This window comes from Mustela nivalis (genome assembly GCF_964662115.1).
Source record: "Mustela nivalis genome assembly, chromosome: 15".
Classification (NCBI taxonomy): Eukaryota; Metazoa; Chordata; class Mammalia; order Carnivora; family Mustelidae; genus Mustela; species Mustela nivalis.
In genome coordinates, this window is record NC_139034.1 from 81,133,574 (window position 1) to 81,154,014 (window position 20,441).

A 20,441-nucleotide genomic window follows, 5' to 3' on the forward strand; every position below is an offset into this window, starting at 1 on the left:
AACCTCTATCTGTTGGATATTTCCACCATGCTGCATCATATGGTACAGCACACACTCTCTCTGTCCCCCTGATCTTCCCATATTTCTACTTTCAGTGCAGTGTTAGGTGCCTAAGGAACATCTGGGAAGTTAATGTAAAAGTCAGTTAGAAATGTCTGTGTACCTCTTTAGATATATTACTCATCTTTTTCACCAACACCATTACTCCTAAAACCTGGGATCATTTTAGACTACATATTTGCTCACATACCATGATAACTGGCCAATAAGTTTTTGATTTTTACCTTCTAAAACAAAAAACAAATTAGAATAAATACAGTTTTGTGCTAATCACTGTTGAGACTCAAAGAATTTAACTGAATTCCCATTACCTGATGTAAATATAGGTATGAATGTACTACTTATTTATTTAAGACTCATCTAATAAATCAATTGATAAAATGTGCTAAAATGAAACAATTAGTAGAATGCAAACAAATTGTTGTAGAACAAGATTGGCAAACTGTACCTTATGAGTCATACCAACCTGGTAATTAGTGGCTTTTTAAAAATGTATTAAAAATTTTTTTATAGGGGTACCTAGGTGGCTCGTCAGTTAAGTGTCCGACTTTTGGTTTTGGCTCATGTGACGATCTCATAGGTCTTGAGATCAACCTCTGTGTCACTATACTCAGTGGGGAGTCTGAAGATTCTTTAACTCTGCCCCTCCCCCCACTCATGCATGCTCTTTCTCTCAAATAGATAAATAAATCTTTTAAAAAGAGTTTTTTAGGGACACCTGGGTGGCTCAGTGGGTTAAGCCTCTGCCTTCAGCTCAGGTTATGATTTCAGGGTCCTGGGATCAAGCCCTGCAACTAGCTCTCTGCTCAGTGGGGAGTTTACTTCCCTTCCTCTCTCTCTCTGCCTGACTCTCTTCCTACTTGTGATCTCTATCTGTCAAGTAAATAAATAAAATCTTTAAAAAAATAAAAAAAATAAAAAAGGTTTTTTATAACATGCAAACTAAGATGGGTTTTTTACAATTTTAGAGGGTTATAAAGCATACATACAGACACACTCACACACACACACACACACACAAATATGCCAGAGGGACACTATGACTTTCAGAACCTAAAATATTACTGTTTAGCCTTTTATAGAAAAGTTTGCCAAACCTTGTTTTAGTGGAAGAAAAAATTAAAAAAAAAAAAGAAGAAAGAATAAAAATAAAAATTAAAAAAAAAGAAAGTTGAATTTGAACTTTCAAATTACAGCCTATATAAAGTTAAGCTTGCCAAAATATCTTGCAGATTGTTTTCAAGTAATAATGATAATAATAATATTTTTACATACAATATTTTAATATAAGTTAAATTATGAATTAAATTTGTAGTGGATATATGATCATATTAAGAATATATTCTAGAGACAGTTGTAAAAACTTGAAAGAATATTGTTTGCTCATCACGTCTTTCAACTTCTTGCTTGAAAAGCCGTACTAAGGAGGGCGCATGTTATGATGAGTGCTAGGTGTTACAGGCAGCTAATGAATCATTGAACACTACATGAGAAACTAATGATGTACTATACAGTGGCTAACTGAACATATTAAAAAATATTTAAGGTACATAAGGAATTTCAAGATGAATTAAACCCCACAGTTATCAATTTTTAAGTGAACAAAATGCCACCAACTATGTAGAGCCATCATGGATATGACTTGGGATACAATGACTGATTCATTCGTTCATTCATTTATTAAATCAGCAGCCATTTAATGAGCAGGTACTTGGTGCTGGAGATCTGCTAAGTGCTTCCTGTAAAGGATGTAAGATATCTATAAAAATATTTGTGATAAAATGAGATAAATGCTCTAAGACAGATATGCATTAGGTACAGCAGCAGAAAAATAGGACAGATCAGCTCTGCTGGATGATGGTTCACTGAGTATCCACGGTGGGTCTTAATGAGTTGGAATTAGCCATTTAGACCAGTGTGGGGAATGCAGGAGAACATCGGTAGAAGGAAAGACATGAGTAGTCCAGGCAAGGTGCGGGCATGTGACGGGATGCCGGCCACGTATACATCCAGGATAGATGGAATGCGTGATGTGGTGAAGAGGTTGTAAGAAGAGGAGACTGAAGGTCCTGATTACACAGGGGTCTTGAAGAGGGTTTTGAGTTTCTCTTACAGGCTCCAAAATCATTGTTGGCTAATATTAATTCAGGCAATAATACAAAAATTATGTATAACATATTTTTAGAAAAAAAAAAAAAAGATAAATTGAAAGGGAGAGGTGTGAGGGGCTTCTGGATGGTGTTGTCAGTTGATCATCTGAATCTTGGTTTCAGCTCAGGTCATGGTCTCAAGGTTGTAAGACTGAGCTGCCTGTCCATGTCTGTGCTCAACAGGGAGTCTGCTTGAGAGTCTCACTCTCTCTCTTTTTATCTCACTCCCCAATGAATAAATCTTTAAAAGAAAAAAGAAAGGGAGAGATGTGAATCTAGTCAGGAGGCTATTGTAGCAGTTGAGGCAAGAATAAGGAGCATGGTAGGATTTGGAGATATCTGGAGGATAAAATCAACAGGGCTTAGTCTTCAGTTTGGTTTGGGTAGTAAGAAAGAAGGAAGCACCCATGATGGCCTTCAGGAGTTCAGCTTACACTGGGTGAATGGTTAAGCAAAGTTTAGCTAACTGCTGTCCTTTGGGATGAATTGAGCCTGTTGACAACTTTTGTAAATAAAGTTTTACTGGAGCACAGCCATGACTGTTCATTTCTGTATTATTTATGGTTGCTTTCATGCCATGAAGGTAGGGTTGACTACTGGTGAAGAGATTGCATGGACTACAAAGCCTAAAACATTTCCTAGTTGTCCCTTTATAGAGAAGTGTTCTGACCCCTGGGTTAAGGCAAGGGACAGGGGATTTTGAAAATGAGAGCAGGTTGGAATAAAAGACCAATGTTAGCTATGCTGGATTGAGATGCACGTGGCTGGATTGAAGATGAAACCGTGAGAAGAAATGGGAACAGAGAGGCATTGGAAGAGAATCTGTGTCTCCCAGACCCTTTATGGTCGTAGCCCACCTACACAATGTAGGAGGTCTAGAATAGGTGATGCGTGTTATGCATCCCCTACAACCTCTAAGTTACAGCCTGATCGGACTCTGATCACCTGTCTACACACGTTCCCTCCGTCCCTGTTCTTCTCATTTTGCTCCCCCACCCCTCCTGGTCTCACAGCCAGACCCTGGCTCCTCACTTAGACCCATGTCTCTGCTTTGGGTCTTGGCATTTTCTCTTTGGCCGAGTTGCTTTTCCTTTGGCCCCAGTCCTTTGTGGCTGCAAGTGAAAGGAGCATCTGCCCCTAAGTAGACCCTAAGTAGAAGCAAAGAGGGAAGAGAGTCAAGGTGGCTCAATGGAAGTAGGGGGCAGGGAGGATGAGAAACAGAGAAGGGTGCTATCTGGGACCCCAGAAAGGAGTGGTCAACTAGGCCTAGGACAAGGACTGGGGTGAGGACTGAGAAGGGCCACCACGACCTTGGAAGTCACCTGTTTGCAGTGACCCACTGACCTAACTTGTGGGTGCTTGGCTTGGAAATGACTGTACAGCTAGAGTGCTGATCAGTTTACTGGTAAGATAATGGTAATCCAGGTAATCTAGAGAGGTCACATACCCTCATCCTAGATATCTTTTCTTTTGTTTACAAAGCTAATGCCTCAGATAACCTCTTTCATCACTAGAATCCTGGTTGCTTTTATCCTGTGTAAGAGAAATCTCATAAATATTTCCAATAGTGTTTTTTGGCCCAAGATCTTGCTATTGTCTATGAATCTAAACATATTCATCTCCACGGAGCTTCCCAAGGTACTTAAGACACACCTCTGTGTGTCTCAGGGTAGCATTAGGAAGAGTAGACTGTTAAGATTTTGTTCTTTCCTGCACCCATCACTAGACAATCATTTTCAGGTTAAAACAAAACAAAACAAAACAAAACAACAACAACAACAACAACAAAAAACACCCTCTACTCAGCACCTCAATATTTAAACCAGATGGATGAGGCTGCCTACAGAGATTGCCTAGGATGTTGGGAGACAGGAGAGGGGACTCTAAGTCCTATGTCTGAGATTGTCTTTTGTCCTGAGGGAATTTAGGAAGAAATCCTCTGAACGCTTGATGTCTGAGGAACATTGTTGCAGCACTAGACACTGAAAACATGTATCTTAACCACTGAATATTTCAAAGATCCAGAATCCCCGGCTATGTCGCTGCCTGAAAAGCAGTGAACTTGTTTCTTCCCCTTCCAGAACTGTAGGAGTGTGCACTGACACATGGTCTGTCTTAAAGACAGACTTTTCTATAAACTAATTCCCACTTTCAGTTGTGGGAACACTTCCTGGGAGAACAAGTCCAAGGCCATCGGCAGCGTGAATTCCATCACCAGGCCCTTAGTCAGTCATCCCTTAAGGGAGTGATGAGGAGTCCCTGTTCTTCCTGCCTGCCTGTGAACACCCCATGGTAGCATCCCTGAGCCTTTCCACATCACACATTGACTAGGGGTTTGGTCTTCTCCAGACTGGCTCCACGAATGGGCACTGCGATATTTAGCTAGGATGTCTTGTCCCGGACTCTCCAGAGAGAGAAGTTTGCTTCAGAAAGAACGTTTTACACTCAAGTGGAGACTTGTTTATTAGTTTGTTTGTTTTTGTTTTCTGATGGCCCTTTTCCTGTGTATTAAATACGAATACTTAACATGAGGTCTACCCTCTTAAATTTTTAAGTGCACAACACACTATTGCCAACTACAGGCATATGTTGTACAGCAGATCTCCAGACTTTATTATTATTATTATTATTATTTTTTTGTGTGTGTGTAAGGAACACCCCAGATGCTTCTGCCCAGAACACTGGGCATTGCTATTCTAATATTTTCCCATCGGCTCCCGAACACGTCCTAGGTCAAAGACAGGCTCATCTCCTTAGAAGTCACAGTGCCATTTCTCTACAGAACCTGAGAGAGAGGGAGAGGCAGGATTCTCCTGCCAATCTCTGGATGGCACTAAGCCGTGTGAGACAACATGACTTTGTCAGCTGTGACTTTACAGGCAGAGCAGGCGATTATTTTTATTGGATGACAATAAACTCCAAATACTATCATTAGGAGCTTTCTCCCAGCCTCTTTCCAGCTCTCCTTATTACAGCCCAGTAGCCTCAGCAATTGTGTTTGTCAACACTGCAGGGAGAATTGTGCAACCTGTTGGTGGGTTCCACAAACTGGGGTTTGCCACGTGAATACTGATGTTTTCCAAAGCTCCGTCCTGTCATTCGGAATGACATTTCATTCTGTTTATTGTGATTAGTTTTTTTTGCAGTAGCATTTTAAAAGTGTAATTGCTTTTGTAGTCTCAGGAAGAAAGGGGCCTGAAGCCACATTTAGAGATGTATCTAATTGTTAGGCAGGTTGGGGAGGTTAAGAATAGTGGGATTTTGAAGAGAGATAGTACATAGATTTAAATACATGAATTTGTTTCTTTCAAGCCATTTGCCAAAAGGGTTTGCAACAATGTAGGTAATAAAACTTGAATTTAAAGTGATTTCAGAAAGTAACGGAGAGCATTCAAAGAAACCGTGGCGTTGATCATTGATTGCAGGGGAAATTGGAGATGGTGAATTCAACTCTTTGGACATAAAGTGAATAATTCATGGGGATGAGTAAAGTAATACAATTCAGGGTTGATGATGCATTTATATCAAATAGTAGGAGGTACATAGAGCTGCTATTAAGAAGTTTAATAAACTAATAGAAGGTACTAATGCATATTAAAATAAGAAGAAAATATGCAAGATCCAAGAAATATGTTTGGGTACTAGTCAGACCCATAGCCCAGATAAGGCATTTTCTATATACTAAAGGAAAGACATGGAACGAGTATCAGGATCTATCCATTTACTTCCTTATTCATTAATTTATTCCAAGATGTTTCCGCTGTGGCTACTGGATAGAAGTCACCATTCTAGATGCTCAGGGAGTAGCTGTGATCAAGAGTTCTTGTTTCACAAAGCTTGGAAATCTAAAGATAGGGTCAAGAAATAGGTAAGCTGATGAACAGTGATCATATAAATGAATTTTACATAGTAACGTGTTCTGTTAAAAAAAAAGAGTCAGAAGTTAGAGAGTGACTGGGGATGGTATTTAAGATGAATCTGCACAGCAATTTCAAGATATAGTGGACACAAGAAGAACAGTCAGTGGTAGCTAAAAACCCACCTGGCACAGCCTTGCTGATGAGGAGGATCTAGGAGAGAAGGACAAGTGATGTCCTATGAGAGGAGACAATTACGGGAAGAAGGTGCCTGGGTAAGGGAGGAGAGATGGGACCCAGCGGGCAGGGAATTTGTCTCAGTGGAAGCACAGGTTGGTCGTCCATTACAATGGGAGCTTTTGGTAGGTTTGGCCTGAGATCTGCCACTATCTGTTTTTGTTTTAAAAGGCTGATGGAAGGAGGTGGGGGAGGTGGGCTAGATGAGGGATGGGTATTAAGGAGGGCACTTGTGATGAGCACCGGGTGTGCTATGTAAGCGACGGATCACTAGATTCTCCTCCTGAAACCAATACTGTATTTCACATTAAATAAGTCAAATTTAAATAAAATTTTAAAAATACTGTAAAGAAAAAATATTTATAAACACATACACACACAATTAAAAAAAATAAAAGAACCACATGGAAATTCTAGAACTAAAAAGTACAATATCTGAAATTTAAAAATCACCTAGACGAAATCAATAACCAAATGGAGGTGTAAAAAGAGTAAACTTGAAAAAAAAATAATAATAAAATAAAGAGTCTCCGGAATATGTATGGTTGTATATGTGCCGGGGACAGGGTGTATGAAGCAGGAAGGCTTTTGAAGAAGCTACTGCCATAGTCCAGGTGAAAGGGGGTGATTTGGGGGAGATATGTGGGCATGACGGTAAGTGGCTTGATTCTAGAAATATCTAGAAGGGAGAAGCTGGTAGATGGGAAGCCGAGTGTGAAGAAAAGAGAGGATTCAAGGGCCACTCTCAAGTTTCCAGCCTGGGTAACCAAAAGAATTGATAAACCGCATATAGAGATGAGAAAAATTACAGGAGAAATAAGTGTTGGGAGAAATAAGACATTTTGTTTCCCATGTATTTTAAAGGTGAGACGTCTATTAGATAATAGTCAAAGTATAAGTACTGTGACAAATGGTACTTAGGGCCAAGATACTATAGCATTTAAGGGTCCACAGACTCTGGAGCTCAGAATGTTCAGGCAGCTGAGTTTACTCATCTGTAAAATGAAGATTATCACAGTACGCACCTTATTAAGTTATTGGAAGAATTAAGTGATGACTGCTTATAAAGCCCTAGAATACTGTCTAGCCCATACTAAGCACCTAAAACATTATCTATTTTCAGTGGTAGTTTGCTGATGTGACCAAGAAGGTTTTGGGATAGTGAGAGAACGTTTTTGCAGACATGACATTGACCATCCCAACATGGATATGTCTAGTTGAGCCTCTTATAATGAAAATCTTCATTGTGGTTTCTATAATTACTTTACTAATGATCTTTGTGAGAAAATAATTCAAAAGGCATTTAACTCTCTGTTTTGTGGGCATTTAGGTGTAATTTGACAATGATGAGAACTTTGAACTCACAGAACATGAAGCAATTCTTGAACTTCCCTGATATGTCACTACCGAAATCACCTGGAACTCTAACAACTTGTGACCTTCCTTTCCCTGGACTTTAAGTTGCATTTTTTTTTTTTTTCACCTGGTGAACTTTTTCTCTTGCAGAATCTGAACACTTTCATCTTTGAATCTGTGACCAGAAAGTTCATAGTCCTTAGCAGGCTGGACTTGGATCTGTATGTCTGAACTAAATTGCCCTGGGGATTTTAGGCTGGATGGATTCGTTGAACAAAAGTTCCTGGTTACATAATAAAACATTTGTTTTAGAAGCTGTCACTTTAAGCTTTCTGGTATAAAGTTAATGTGGTGTCATAGGCATGGTTTTTCTTAGTTTTTTGTTTGTTTGTTTTTTTTTATTTGACAGAGAGAGATCACAAGTAGGCAGAGAGGCAGGCAGAGAGAGAGGAGGAAGCAGGCTCCCTGCTGAGCAGAGAGCCCAATGTGGGACTCGATCCCAGGACCCTGAGATCATGACCTGAGCTGAAGGCAGCGGCTTAACCCACTGAGCCACCGAAGCACTCAGGTTGTTTCTTATAAAAGTAACATTTTGTGGGGCGCCTGGGTGGCTCAGTGGGTTAAAGTCTTTGCCTTCACCTCAGGTCATGATCCCAGGGTCCTGGGATTGAGCCCCTCATTGGGCTCCCAGTTTAATACGGAGCCTGCTTCCTCCTCTCTCGGTCTCTCTCTTTCTGCCTGCCTCTCCACCTACTTGAGATCTCTGTCAAATAAATAAATAAAATCTTAAAAAAAGTAACATTTTGTAGGATTGGAAGTACTACTGAAGAATTTCCTTTTGAAACTTTTTCTGAGATGATGTTAAAACATTTTAAGTAAGTAGTTCCAACATTTCAGTGCCTGAGCATCAATTCAGTTGACTGGTAATTGGTTCTCCTCATGAATTTTAAATTTATGAAAATAACAAAAGATTTGTCAAGTATTCTCAAATAGAAGAATTGGTAAAAGGTCTTATTATGATAGTATCTGGCCCCCAAAAGGTAGATGTCCACAGTATAAGTTCTGGTTGGGGCTTGTTATCTTATCTGCTTGAAATTAGAGTGAGAACTCTTTGTCAAAGGAACCCATCAAAACATGATGACAGATGCCGGAATCGTGCGCATGGTCCAGAGGAGATCCTAAAATGCTCAATACAGCTTGGTTCAATTCAGTTGCTTATCAGGAGTACATACAAATAAATTCACAACCCTTGTTATAATCCACACTGTTAACCCAGATTTCGCTCTGTTTAGACTACAGTGTCAGTGCCTCTCTGTGGTGGGGCGATGGGCAGGGCCTGGAGCAGGAAGGCCTTTGAAAGAAACCATTGCAAGGATCCAACTGGAGATACTGTTACGGGTTGAATTGTGTCCTCCAAAAAGAAATATGGAAGACCTAATCTCCATTTTTCAGAATGTGACTTTAGTTGGAAATAGGGTTGTCATAGTTCTAATTAGTTAAGAGGAGATCTTAATGCTGGAGCACACTGGCCCCTGACTCAATCTGACAGGTGTCTTTATGAGAAGAGGAGAAAACCCCAAAGCAGAGACACGCAGAGAAGGTCATGGGGTGGAGCCAGAGGTTGGAGGGAGGCTGCGACAAGCCAAGCAATGCCAAGGGTTTCTGGCCACACCGGGAGCTGCAGACACAGGGAAGGATTCTACCTGGGCTCTCAGGGGAGCAAAGCCTATCTGCCACCTTGGTTTTAGACTTCTAGCCTCCAGAACTGTGAGAGAATAAATTTGCTTTGAGCCACTCACTTGTGGTACTTGGCTATTATTGCAGTCTAAAAAATTGATGCAGATAGGATATTCTTGCTAATACGAGACAGGCTTTCAACATTAATTCTTGAGTGAGAACAATGGTCCCTCCAGACAAACCTTCTTAATCTAAGTCACTGTTGTGGACTCAAAAAAAAAAAGGCATAAAATGCACTGTGACCCAGAGCACTCACGACAGTCTATAATCCTATGCAACTTTATCACAACACTGTGGTAGCATTGACATAAGCTATCTTAATTTATCCCTTCATCAAACACATGAGGGCTTTATAATTACTTTTTCTTTTCTTTTTCCTTTTTTTTTTTGTAACCAGTAAGGGACCTGAGGTTTAGAGAGGTTATAAATCTTGCATAAGATCACACAGTCAGGAAAGGGTACAGTAGAAAGCCAGGACTCAAGGACTCAAGGTCAGTCTGGTCTGCAGCCTGAACGCTTAGTCTCTTATCTATAGTGGATTCACAAAGTTCTTAATGTGGGAGAGACTGCAGGATTAATCTCCCTCTTTCCTGACCCTTTGCTTCCTGTCCTGCGGGCCAGTTCCACAGAATCAGAGGGGAAATGGAAGGCAGGGAAAAGCAGCAATGAAATGACATTCCTTCTCAATACAGGGTGAAAGGAAAGCCGTCACCGAAAGATCTGGAAGGCCATTCCATGTTACCACAACTTAAGCTCTTCAGTTGACTCACAAGTTTGTTCGGAATGTGAAACATTTTGTTAGTGTCAAAACTGCATATTTTCAACCCATGAATCATGAAATGTCTTTTTGTAGGGGGTGGGGGAGGAATGATAGTGTACATACAAGAGTTACCTATTCTTAAAAAGCAACTAGGAAAAATATTATTGATAGTAATTGCATTTATTGAGAAAGAGGAAAATGTTCCAGGATTCTGTTGCTAGACGTGGTCAGTTATGTGCTGTGGGGTATTTGAGAATGCAATAAACAGTGGGCCTAACTTCTCCCGGCTTTTCCACCCCTTGGAGCAAGCACTGAGGACATGGGCTCCAGCTCTGAAAAACAAATATCAATTTTGTCTTTGGTTTCACCTACGTTAGTGGGAGAAAAAATTCATTTAAAACAGATGAATACAATGATTCCCTTCATTAGAAAACATTTCACAAGAACATTCTGGGAAAATAAATCTTTCTATCTTATTTTAAGGAGAGTTTGTCGTGTTTTATAAATTCCATGATTTCTTTTTGAAGCAGATCACTTGCTGGCAGAATCTATGACCACTGAGGTGTATTTTCGGTTATCTAAATGTAGTTATTCCTTTTGTAGTGGCCTAAATTCATTATATTGGCTTAATCTGGCATCTTCATAATATGGTATATTAATACTTTGTTTGACAGTAGGTCATGGTAAATTTTGAAACTTTATGTCATTTGAAACCATGGCCTAACATTTTGGGAAAATGGAAATAATAATATGTAGACAGTCAATGATACAGCTGCGTAAACTGAGTATTCAAATAATTGATCAATCATATTACAAAAATCGAAGAGCCCCAGACCTGGAAAATATCTCTGGGATCATCTGGTAGACCTGACACAGAGATGTCTAAAAGCTCCATTTAAAAATAAGGTTATGTAAGCTCAGGGAACTGAGATGTCTTGCCCAAGGTCACGATGGCAGTTTTAATCTCTGTAACATTAGTAAGAGTGAAATCACTCTTAGCAATTGGCTAATGGAAAACTATTAATCAAATATTACAAATCAGATTTTAATATTATTGCCCAGTGACTAGGAAGCCAACATTCCAGGTTTAAATTCTTCTCTACCACGTTGGGCACTCTATTTGGGTGCTTTGTGTTCAGTTTCCTCCCGGGTAAAATGGGGCTGACCTCTCTGAGTTTATAGAAAAACAATCTGGAAACTAGTTTTAATCTTGTTTGCCTTTTATTGCATCTTGTCTCCTGAGCTGGGTTGTCTGAAGACACATTTATAGGTCAAAAGAGGGCATTTTCAAGGATTTAAGAATTAAAGGTCACATTTCCATTGACAATGTGGCTCTTCCCTAGATGGAATGTGCAGGCTATAATTACCATCTTGTACCATTTCAGTAACACCCCGTTATTTTTATTGGAGCCATGGATATTTTAGTGATCAGACTGTATTTATTACAACTGATTTATTAATTAAATTATAGGATGCTGAATAGAAATAAAGTTTTGCACATTTAAAACTATCTATATATACACCCAATTATGAATGATATCTAAATGAAAGAGAAACAGATAATTCTGTCTTTCAGTCTCTGCTCCCTCATCCCCTTTTAAACAACAGAAATAATTGTTCCCAGAAGCCTCTACACTGTGAAGCCTGGGCTGCCACCCTTTGATGTGTCTCTCGCGTGATAAGATCAAATAGTTCCCATGATTACATCTGGTAATTTTAGAGTCATTATTTTTGTTGTTAAGATTTTCTGTACTCAAAAAAATAAAATTCTGGGTCAACAAGTCATTGTATAGTGAAAAAAAAATAACCAGCAGCATGATAAAAGTGGGGAAGGAATGAAAATGTGTTGTTACCTCTGGTTCTTGATACCTTGGGCCTAAATGCCCAGTCTCCATCACATAAGTTGAAAATGAACACTTTGCATGTGTGTTAAAGAACCCCTTTTACAAACCGTGTCTAGTTGAAGTGGATAATCTTATGGGTCACGTTGACGTTTAGAAAACAATGGTCTTAAGGAACAGCTCTAATAGTCACTGAAAGAGTCCTTAGAAATACAGGAAATGCACTTGAACTTGAGTTCGTTGGTAACAGGGATTTTCAGTGGTATTGTGAGACCCTTTGCTAATGGCATTTCCAGGTGTTTAGGATTTTATTTTTGAATTATGTGAGTACCACACGAAAGGAAAAACTTGCAATTAAATTTTGTGTTTGCAAATATGCCTCAATAATATTTAGGGCATTTAAGTTACCTGATTTGCATATTGCCTTCCAATTCCTTACAGGAAAGCCTTTTTATAGCAGGATCCATCCTGCTCAGCAAATTTAAATGTAGTTCCATCTGCAGGCAGGCAGATGAAGAAGGTGATGTTTTCCAGTCCCTGGCAACCTGTGGATCATAAGATGACACTGACATTCCATTGGAGCCAATCTTTTGTGGCAGGTGCTAAAACGAAGCGATGGCCATATGGCCGAATTGGAGGGACACAAAACATTCATCAGCATCCAGTTTAGTCATTTATGTGGCTGGACAGTACTGCACAGCCTGTAATTACTCCTATTTGGTCCCTGGTGAATCAGACTGAAGGATATTTTTCCTGACCCATTTTATTTCATGATGAATAGATCCCTGTCCTTGTAACTAATATGCCTTAATCACTCAGGTCTACATTCTTCTTGTGGATCAAGAAGAAAGAAAGCTAGATTTTTTTTTTCAGTCATAAACGAAACTTAAGGATGCAAACAGTTGTCCCCTTTGAATAGTGCAAATTGTTTCTGTGTGTAGGGCCTCAGTCATCTCTAGAGAATTTTAGAATGATGGGATTAAAATCCAGCAAATTTTTACTCTTTGACCATCATTTTAACTTTAAAATTCATCCAGTGGATGAATTACAAATGTGCAAGGGTTTAAGCACAAACATGTTCATGGCAGTGTTATTTTTAAGAAAGAAAAATGGAGAAAAACTAAATGTCTATTTAATTAATTTATTCATTCAAAAAATACATCGTAAGCCAACTATTCTAAGCCATATACTCTTCTACTTGCTAACTAATGATCATTAAATAAAATAATTGTAATATTTCATATCATGGAATACTACGCAGCTAGAAACCATGTTGTCGAAGAATATCCAATGATGTAGCAAGATGGTGATGATCATTAGTGAAAAAGTGAGTAAAACACGGGGATGTACCTTTAAATATGTATACTTTACAAATGTATTGTCATGAATCCATAATACCTTTCTAATAAGAAAAATAAATTAATACACTTTATTTCCAAACAGCTCACCAAAAAAAAACAAAAAAAAAAACCAAAACTATCAAATTGAAAAATCATGAAAATGTCAGCTGATGATGGGTCTTCTACAGGAAAGGACTAAGTAAACAAATGTTTATGGAGGTCCTACTGTGTGCTTTTTGTGCAGGATGCTGGGCTGTAATGGTGGATGCCTCCAGGGAGCTGGAGGGATGAATAGTCATTCTGGGGTGTGACTGGTTTAAGGACCGCTGTAGGGGGGGCACCTGGGTGGCTCAGTGGGTTAAGCCTCTTCCTTCAACCCAGGTCATGATCTCAGGGTCTCTGCTCTGCATCAGGCTCTCTGCTCAACAGGAAGCCTGCTTCTCCCTCTCTCTCTGCCTGCCTCTCTGCCTACTTGTGATCTCAATTAATAAAATATTAAAAAAAAAGGACCATTGTAGGGTGTCTGGATTCATCCAGAGATTGTATCATGTACCATGGTTTCTAAGAAAAAGGGGGTGTATTGCTACACCCTCTTCCATGAGAAACATCTGAGTGTTCTGGGTAGCCTGCCATCATTTGGGGATGTCTTTTTTGCTTTCCTTCACCTTACTTGAACTTGACTTCATGGTTGTAAACATTTTGGCGGTGTGGAGTTGTTTCAGCCTACATATTGTTTAAGGTTCCAGACACTGATAGCTTTGGTGGCTGTGAAGAGTTAGAACAGCCCCAAATGATATAGACATCATGCTATGCTGGTGGTGAAACAGGGGTTAGTAAAGGGGAAGGGAAAAGAAAAAAGCCCAAGCATAGCACGTGAGAGGTAGGCAATCAGAAATGAAGAACAACAAGGTTGTGGTTCTTTCAGTCCCTTTCCAGGTGGGCATCCCAGCATACAAAAATGGAGAAGGTCCAAGCTGGAGGAAGCGGCCAGGGCATGACTTTGGACAAAGGGGCAACAAAGTGAGTCAAGATCATCTGCAGCACAGGAATTTATCAAAAGCATGACTTCTTAATGGGCAAGGCAGATTGGAAGTGAGACTCTAGCCATGGAAGAGCCTAATTCCACCTGTCTTTAATGCGAGTGTTGAGTCACCAAAGAAGTATGTTTAATTAACAGTTGAATTTACACGGCTCCTCTGATATTTTCTGAAATGTGGCCACCATACAATCAGTCTGCTTACATGAAAGGTAAGGAAAAGTAGTCTTTTCCAGGAACTTCAACTGAGGAAGAAATGATTCTTTGCAATCTCTGCTGTCCGTTTTAGAACATGGCATGTTAGATTTTCCGTGAGTCTTCCTATACTTTCATAGGAAAAATATTGACCTCAAGAATGCTAAGGAATTTCAAATCCCTTCTTGTGAACGGAGGGCACTTTCTCCGGTTTTGTAATTCTCATCTACGTTAGTAAGCTTCGACTTGGCTTCTCTTAGTTCTCAGGTTGAGTGATTGCCTCGAGCGCTACCTGCCCTCAGCAGATAAAGCTGACAAATGTGTTTGAGACTTTGGAGTAAAACAAACAGAAGCAAATGAAAACTAAAATTCTAATGTATGCAATGTAATTAGATTAATCTACTGCCCAGTTTTTAAGGAAAGCTAATTAGGAATCCGATGTATAGTTTTCAGGGAATTCTTCTGTAAGGTACACTGTATGTACCTCAGGTAATTGCAGGAAATCGTGGGTCCCCGCACATGCGCATACCCACTGCTCTAGCAATTGAGTCCGACCGGGAGCTATGCTTTAACTTCCGATTTAAATTTACTCCAGTTTTGGAAGGCTTGCACGTATTAAATTAGGAAGATCTGACTGCATGGCTCTACAGTTGGTTTTTGGAGCTTATTGCCTGCAATTAGAGTAACCAGTAGGAGGATTTTGTACATAAACAGGGGAATGAGTTATAAAGTTGAGTGCTGATTCATGAATTTGATCAATTTAGATAGTCAACTGGAATAATTTAGGCCAAAACAGAGCTTCCCCCACCCCCCGCCATTGATTAGAGATTTTCAAGAGTCTGGATTCTCTGAATAATTAGTTTAGCTCTCTTCAGAGAGTACCAGTATAAGGACTACTAATTCATATTACATACAATTTGGAAAATGTTTTAATTCCTCTGTAGATTATTTTGCTTAAAAAAATTGGATCAACATTTAAAATCAATATTTTTATTTAATGTAAAAAGTCATCCCAGTAATACTGAACTGGCATACCAATTTATTCTTTCAAGCCCAGGACAAGAAACACAGTGTCTATAATTTTTCCTCTTGCTTCAGACCTACAAAGGCCAAGGAAAGAAAGTTCACCTGACTTTAATATTCACGGTTCTTGGCATCAAATCCTTCCATTTTTCATTCTTGGCCAGGCTCTGACATTCCACTGGTTCTGATTACTCAGTTTCTGTTTTGTTGCCAGTAAGATGCCAGGTCAGGCTAAGTATCCCTTTTTTGTTGCCTTAAAATGGAGTCTGTGGGGGCACCTGTGTGGCTTGGTCCATTAAAAGGCCAACTCTTGATTTTGGCTCTGGTCATGATCCCAGGGTCACGTGAGAGAGAATGTGTGCGTCTGCTTGGTCAAGTTTGTTACTGTCCCATTGGTGGAAGTAAGTTCCATGGCCAAGTCCAAGGTGGGCTGTGGGTGTGGTCGGTCCACACCAGCTAGGGCAAGTTTAGGAGTGCTCTTCACTAGATGGTTTCACGCGCCGGAAATGGGGCTGGGTAGAGACACTGATCGGATGTTAACAGGAGTTGTGCAGTCCTGACACAGGATGCCTCCAGCCCAATCATGTCATTTTCCATAATCTCCCAGAATCAGAGTTCTTATCATAAACAACAGACAGCCATTGCTTTGGACAGAAGTTTCTGTTCAGAAGAAAAATCCCCAAATAGTTTTGTCCTCCTAGAGAAATTATGGCGTTCTTGAAATCTAGGCAAATGTTTTCTATTATTGACATGACACTAATGCCTTTCAAACATAGCCATAAGTATTCACTTTCCAGAGCTCTGTTGAAAGTAATATGTATCTTTCCCACACATTGGTTTTGGGGATTGTTCTGTTTAGAAAATGAAACCAAACCAAACCAAACAAGTTTGAGTGAAGCCAGTGTCTGTTGCTTTTGCTTCCTGAGAACTGCTCACCAGGACCACACTCCATTTGCCCCCAAAGCATGGCTGGTTCAAAGCAACATGTAACAGATGTGATTTCAAAGCCTTACCTTCCTTCCAGGAGCTGATCTTCTTTCTCCCTCCTATTCTCTAAACAGCCTCCTGAGAATTCCCCCTGGGCCCTATGTCCCTTTCTTGAACATTCTACTGTATACCGTTCCTAACATAACTTTCCCCAAGGCAAGACATTTTGCTCAGGATATTATTTCACCATTTCCTCACTCATCAATATTTAATTACGTGTCATATACTCTCACATTCCTGAAAGTTAAGGGTTTTGCTAAGGTGTTAATAAATAAAATGGATACCATACAGTGGTTATGTTTAAAAGGAAACCTTCAATGATTTATGATGGCTTACCTTATTTTGAGCCTTATGGCACCGCTGGAGAAGAGACTTTGGGTTGACTAATGTTTAAATACCTTTCTTTCCTGATTTTAAAATACTATGAATTAATTTTAAATGATTAAAAGACTAAAAACTATGAATAAAATAAAACCACTTATAATCTCACAGAAGGATCAACCACTTGATTTTTTTTTCATTTTAGAATTTATATGTATATGTTTGTGTATTGGTCAAACTATATGAAATTGCCAATATTCAATTTTTTTTGAGCTACAAAGACAACAATTTCATGCGTCTTAACCTTATAGTAGTGATCATTCTTTCTATTAGTAAGGCTTCTGCATAGAAACAGAACCAACAGGATAGATGGATAGATGATCTATCAATCTATTTATGCATCCATCCTTCCATCCATCCATCCATCCATCCATCCATCCATCCATCCCTCTACACATTTTGAGAGATGGGATGGGGAATGATTGAAAGAGAGAGAGAGAGAGAGAGAGAGAGACAGAGGGTTTTCTTTAAGGAATTGACTCATGATTGTGGGGGGTGGCAAGTCCAAAATCTGTAGGAGCAGGCCAGCAGGCTGGGAGTTCAAGGAAGAGTAGATAGTGTTGTCTTGAGTTTGAAATCTGTAGGATTTCTGTGTTGCAGGCTTGAGACAAAATTACTTCTTCTTCAGGAAACTGGCTTTTTGTCCTTAAGGCCTTCAGTCAATTGAATGTGACCCATTCTTATTATGTTATGGAATGATATGGTAATCTGCTTGGCTTACAGTCTACAGATTTAAAAATTAATCACATCTAAGAAATACATTCCCAACAACATCTTAACCAGTGTTCCACCAAATAACTGCACATCATAACCTAACAAAGTTGGCACATATAATTGAGATCACATTCTTCGAAATCTTTCCGCATCCTGGTTTTTACTATTAAAAATAAATGACATTAAATGTCCCTGTCTACATCTCTGTTAAGTTTATTATGTTTATAAGAAGAGGAATTACTGGTTCACTTAGCAAAAACAAAAATCACTCCTAGCTATGAGAATACTATGATGTCTGGAATAATTTGTCATTTTCAGCCTGGGTTCCAACACATGAGGTCTCTGTCTTTTTCTCTTGCAGCTGGTTTCTGCAGTCACTGATGGGATAGCACTGAACTGCAGAACAAGGGCATTCAAAGATAGGAAGTCAGTAGCTGATTGTCTGGATAAATTGATGCAAATATCAATAGCTCTTAAAGACAAAGGTTCCTTTTGGAATTTTAGGCTTGTTCTAATAGCTTTGGAAAACAAAGAGTATCATGTCCAGTGTATTATATTCATTATTTTATTTGTTCCTCATAGTCTTTTGAGATAGATACTATTATTATACCCATTTACACTTAGAGAAACTGAGGCTAGAGAAGTTAAGGAACTTGAGAAGAACAACTTGGCTGTTGGATATTATTTTAATGGTCCGAGTACGTGAAGCCATTAATCTTTCTATTGTTGTGATAAGAGGGTAGTGAAATCAGACATTGACTAACCTGGAAACTGGGAGATCTGAGACTGGCTGCTGTCATTTCATCATGGAGTTACACACTAACCCATAAGCTGGAGAATTGTGATGACCCAAAGCCCAGAGGGCTAAGTGTGAATTCTTGTTTCTTATTGCATATTTAGGCATCATCTTCTTACTTCACCAGGAAAAGACCTGGAGATATGTTTCTGATTGAAATACCAACATATGAAGAAAAAGAGCAGGATGTATTTGCCATATTAGAAGCCAGTAGAAGCCAGTAGAAAAGAGCAGTATGTATTTGCCATATTAGAAGCCAATGCTACACTTGTGAGTGTGTGATTGACTGTGTTTATGTGAGTCTGTGTGTGCACGCATACACACTATGCTTTTAATGGAAGACCATTATCGCATAGAGAATAAATTTTAGAATTATAGAATATTAGCTCAGGAAAGAACCTTGGAGATTATCTAATACATCCCCTCCAATTTCAGTCATGGAAACTGACCCCTGGAGAGATTGAGTACTCAAAGTTTATCAGTCAGTTCTCCCTAGTACTACATTGATATAAAATCCTACTTTTACGCTGAGAGTATGACTGCAGTGAGCATATATCTTTGGATTTTCTAGACAGTGCCATGTTTAAATCTTCTGTGCTCTTGGCTTCAAATCTATTGATGTATTCGAGACACTCATATTTCAGGACTCAAACTATATCTCCAATACCGTATTTCACCCTCAGAAGTGGCATAAAAGTTCCTGGTGAGACTATTTGTGCCAAAAGTTTTGATATGGAAAATACACTCATCATTATCATGAGGAAGTATGCTTGTTTCCAGGCCAATGCAGAAAGAAGAATCATAATTTTCTTTCTTAGAGATGTTTTTGCGGTTATCATGGTGCCTTTAATCTTGTTCTCCTTGGTTTCCATTTCCCCTCTCCTTCTCTCTTTACACCTTTTCCTACTAGAGGATTTTGTTGATCTTTATGTAAGTGATGACTGGAAATTAGGTGAGATCATAAATGAGTTAGATTGAGAAATATCAGGTGTTAAGGTTACTATGGAGGGGAGAGCTGCAATGTGTATACTGCTAGTTCACATTTGTACAAGGTGTTAGATTCATCTAGAAAGATTGTCCCAGTTGGTATCCAGCATAGCTAGGAGTCCTTGCCTGGGTGGTGGATGTAGGGTTCAAATTCACTTTAGAAGTCAATAGTGCTGGGGGTGGGGTGGGGAGGAATAGGGTGGCTGGGTTATGGACATTGGGGAGGTTATGTGCAATGGTGAGTGTTGTGAATTGTGTAAGACTGATGATTCACAGATTTATACCCCTGAAGCAAATAATACACTATATGTTAATTTAAAAAAAGAAATTAAAACGAAAGAATAGCAATAACACAAAAGATGTCATTAGTGTGTCAATTCTTCTCCTTCAGCGAAAAGAATAAAACTCAAGAAGACATCTCTCTAAAGGAGATTATATTCTCTAAGAAAGTGCAGACATTTATAGCCAGTGCACACTGAATCTTGTATGAAGAACTGTGGATAACTTGCCTTAACTCCACTTTCTGAATGAACTGAGCTCCAGAGTTTAAGTCAGCTGTCTCAAAAGCTACATGGTAGTTTGGGGGCCAACAAGAAGGACTGGTACCAAGCCTTTGGATTCCCTCCCTTGTCCTACTTCCCAGGAATAATCACCTTCCATAGAGAACAATAGCTGTAGGCGGGAATCACGCTGCTGCAGGAAGTGGTCAGAACACATTCCCCCAGGATGAATGGGACCACAGAGAGGATCCATCACCACTATATTGAACTCTTTCTTCATTAGAACTGAGCCAGTGGCAGATGGTGCTCCTCCAATAACATGGCCTCAGAGTTGGAGAATAGGTTTCCTACAAGAGTGAGAGATTTGGAATCAAGGAAATCATTTATCTTCCTCCCTCCCTAGAAGCCTTGTACCATTTAGTTACAGGACTGGTAGTTTATCTTGGGTGATTCTCATTCCTTCCTCACAGAACAGCTTAATCCA